We start from the raw sequence: 4,261 nt of genomic DNA, 5'->3' as shown, positions 1-4,261 counted from the left end.
GTGGTTCGATTTGTATCTGAAAGTGCCTCTTAGACTGTGATTAGTTTTAATGGCTGGTTTTAGTTTTTACTGCCTGCACTAAATCGAATCGAATCAACACTTCGTCTACGAAATTAAATTGCTATTTTAATGAGTTCTCCCCAAAACTGTCGATAAATGTTTAGATTCCATCCAAACTCTGCCCACAAAAATAAATGGAAAATGGAAAACTATTCACACCCAATAAGGGACAAATAGGTTTCTCAACTTTTTCGCAAATGAAGCAATTAACACGGTAAAGGGTAAAAAACAAATATAAATTGATACAAATATTTTTGCACAAGGCCAACGGAAAGTAAACACGTAAATGGTTATGTATCACATGTCTCTCTGCGTGTGTGTGTGTGCTTTGCTGTGTAAGTGTATGGGTGAGCGCCAAAAAGTCTACAACGTCGAAATGTTAGCCCGCATAAAAACCCGCACAAAAACTTATCAAAGATGCAAATATGTTTCCGGGCATCAGTTTAAAGAGGAGAGTCCAAAGTTTGGTCAATGAAAGGAAAAACAAAAATATAGAGACAAATAAGATAGTTTAAAAGGTCCCATTAAGTTTGATTTAAATGTAATAAAATTAATTTAGAGTTTATTTTACTTAAATAATTAAAGTAAAAATTAAAATTAACCCAACCGGTTGAGAAACCTTCCTTAAACTGAAGTTATTCCCACGAAACGCATCTTAAATTTCCCCGCAAGAAGCAAAAGATGGCTAAAGGAAAATGTAAGGAAAACCTTTGTCCAAAAAAGGTGTCACACGCACACACACGACCAGCATATGTGTGCTTGTGTTGGTGCAATGCAAATATTTTTGACGTTCACTGAACTTTTGCAAAAAAAGAGAAAATTATGCAAGCTTCCCGCAGTCTGTGTGTGCATATGTGTGCGTGTCGTCGTCTATGTGTGTGTGTGTTTGTGTGCGTGTGACAGCTGTGTGACAAAAAATTATGGCAAACAACAAAAGCCAGGCCAAGTTTTCTCGCAAAATGCGAAATGCGAAAATCAAAAGGCGAAAGAGAGAGAGGGGGAGAAAAACTATTTTTCGCTGGCGAACATCTGCAACAAGAGAGAGAGAAAGAGTGGTAGAGAGTGAGAGAGAGTAAGCGAGAGCGAGAGCTAGAGCGCTCTCCCACTGCGCATACGCCGTGTGGCCAATGAGAGAGCCACTGAAGTGTCAAACGAAACGCCGCCCAAATCAAAAATGGCGAGCCCTGAAAAGAGATGGCATGCTAACGTATAGCATGCTTATCTCACTCTAACCTTAGATAGGCAAGCGAACGGCAAGCAGTGCAAGCAGTGCTGGTCATTCAGGGAAATTATCCTGTTTTGTAGTTGCTGCTGCCGTGCTGCTGCAATCCTTTCTTTGGCTTATTTGATTTCAATTTCAATTGCGGCGCATCCTTTTGACGTCCTTTATCAGACGGCTAGGTGAACCTGTCGCCTTTGTTTGCCATGATAATTGCATTTGTGTGATATATCCAACTGTATATACCCCCTTACCCTTCCACTACCTGCAATCAACACTCGCCTTTGTCATTTATCAAACATTTTTTCATCAATTTCTTCTCTTTTTGATTTCTGTTTTTTTTTTTTTTTTTTTGTTCAACTTTGGCCGACAAAGCGTGCAGCGCATGCAGATTAACATTTCACCTGTTCAATCTGCACAGGTGGGTGGTGGAGAAGGGGTGTTAAGAGGGGTTAAATCGGAGGGGGATAGCTAGCAATCAGCCAGGGTTGTCATTGAGTTGGCTGCTGATTGAAATGCCGTTTGTTTCATAAGCTATCCCCCTTCATTATTATTGCTCGCTCATTCACACAAGCCACAAAAAGCGAAACAATGCGAAAATTTTAATGAAAATTGTCGCTTGACTTCATTTTAACTGCCTCTGTGTGGGTCTCATTGATAACAAAAACCCAGGGAAAACAAAGCAACATTAACAATATGCTGATGGCCCCAGCATTTTGTGTCAAAAAGTGATATTTAAATATTATTTAAATTAAATAAATCAGTTTATTTAAAATGAAAAAATTAGCATAAAAAGTTTGACAAATTTTATTGTGATATTCAATATTATAAATATTATTTTTTGCTTTATAAAAACATTTAATTGAAGTCCTAAAAATCTATATAAATTAAAATATAATTGCTGGAATATTTTTGAATTTATAAAAACCCAAAAGCCATAAATAATAAATACCTATTTACTTAACCCCCCAAAAACTAACAAATAATTCTTATAAATCGATTAAAATCACACAAAAAAACCTTCAACTATCTAAAATTTATAAATTATCAAGCAATAACAGGGAAAATATGCTGATAGTCAAACCAGCAATTAATATTTTTGCTCGACACAAAAAAGACAATCAAATCAAATGATTTGGCAGAGAGAAAACTTCCGCTGCACTTTCCCCCACTCTCATTTAGGGCTTAAATCTGGCCAGCAAAGAGGGCAAATAATAATTTAATAATTGTGTTAAAATATTAAACTGACAACAATTGGCAGGCAGCAAACGCAAAAGCAAAGGCCGCAAAAAAGTGGCCAACGATTTCGATTTTATTTCAACGATAAGCACGGAAATCTCAGAGAAATCCGAATCCACCGAAAATCCCAACAGCCAACCCTCGCTAAAAGTAACAACAACCCCCCAGGAAAAAGTCTCTACTACGTATACATATATAAGAGTGTGTGTAAAAAAAAGGGGGAGGATGACTACTGGTATTAAGGCCTGACAAATCCTGCAAGGGCTAAGGCTGCGGCTGCTACTCAGGCTCGTTGTGAATCCCCCGGCAATCTTGGATTCTCATTCTCATATCGACGATTGCATCGTTCTATTAAATTACCAAAAGGCAAACGACAAACGGCAAACGTGTGCTGTGGTGCGAGTGGGCCTGGAAAGTGGGTGGCGTTGGGGGAATTGGCTGGTCCACAATTGAGATAAGATTGCCAGCTCGGAGATACAAGATATGTCATGTATCTCGCACACGAGCGAGAAGCCAACGAATCAAAACCAAATTACATCAAATTCTCATCCTCGGCTGGCTGCCAGGCTGGTCTGGTTGGGCTGGCAAATAATTATAAAAGTCACCGTAGACAGGCAGCCGATCGAAGATAGAACATGCATTGAACGACGCTTCCAGGGGGGTCGAAAGTGCCGCCCGATTTACACGTGCACTTGAAATGCATGGTTTTAAATATGATTTTTATAAGGAAATTGAATTGGGATTATAAATTCTACTAAAATATTTCTTAAAATGCCTTAAAACATACATTAGTTTTCCGTTTTTGAAGATTTTGTAACTTTTTGTTGAGGTCACTTTAAAGTACAATTTTGAAAATATATTTGATGTTTAAGGAATTTTGTAAATATTTCTTAATCTTTATTATTTAAATACTTTAAGTTTTCATTGTAAATTAAAAATATTTATTTTAAATATATTCATCTTATACAAAGAAACCTTTTCTATTGCCTTTCCACTCGTCGTTTTAAGTCAACTTTCATACTTTACTCCTTTTTTTCGATTCTTTTAAGGAAAAATGCATTCGAAAACTTAAATATTACTTTCAGGTAAATCCTCTTTTGAGAAGGGCTTAAAAAAGAGTTGAATATTTTAAACTAAAACCCACGATTTTCCACATTTTCATCAGTGTAAAACCCATAGAGACGGATGCAGGTTCGATACAGACAAAGCGGAGGCCACGTGTGACTAATAGAAATTTGCATGGGCAATTATTTGAACAAACCGCAGCAATTTCACGGCAGCAACACGCAGCAGCAGCAGCAGCAGTAACAATACAACAACCAAAACAAGAACAATAGACAGACAAGCTAATTAGAAACGAAGTACCCGCGGATGGAGGGGAAGTTAGAAATCGGAAGAGAATGCATGTAGTAGCAGGCGAAACGAATCGATTTGGGCATTTTATTGTCCATAAAGGACGCAGGTCCTGCGAGCAATTTGTGCATCGTTAAGGGTTACTGCAGGCTATAGTATAGATATATAACCTAGATCTATCTGATTCACACCCCAACCTCCCGTGTTTGTTGTGATTTGTTGTGACACTTTCGGCTCGAAATGTTGTTATGCAAAAATTGAGCGCATAATTTTATTGCAATTTTTATGATCGACCAGCGGCCAAGACTGTGAGAAAGTTTTCCCCCACCAACCTGATGAGATTTTAATTGTGAGAAACTCAAGGCTCTCTCCCCAAATTAGAATTATGAG

Source organism: Drosophila eugracilis, unplaced genomic scaffold (genome assembly GCF_018153835.1).
Source record: "Drosophila eugracilis isolate 14026-0451.02 unplaced genomic scaffold, ASM1815383v1 contig_47, whole genome shotgun sequence".
NCBI classification, from domain to species: Eukaryota; Metazoa; Arthropoda; class Insecta; order Diptera; family Drosophilidae; genus Drosophila; species Drosophila eugracilis.
The sequence above is the reverse complement of the archived record's forward strand: the minus strand, read 5'-3'. Positions refer to the sequence as shown.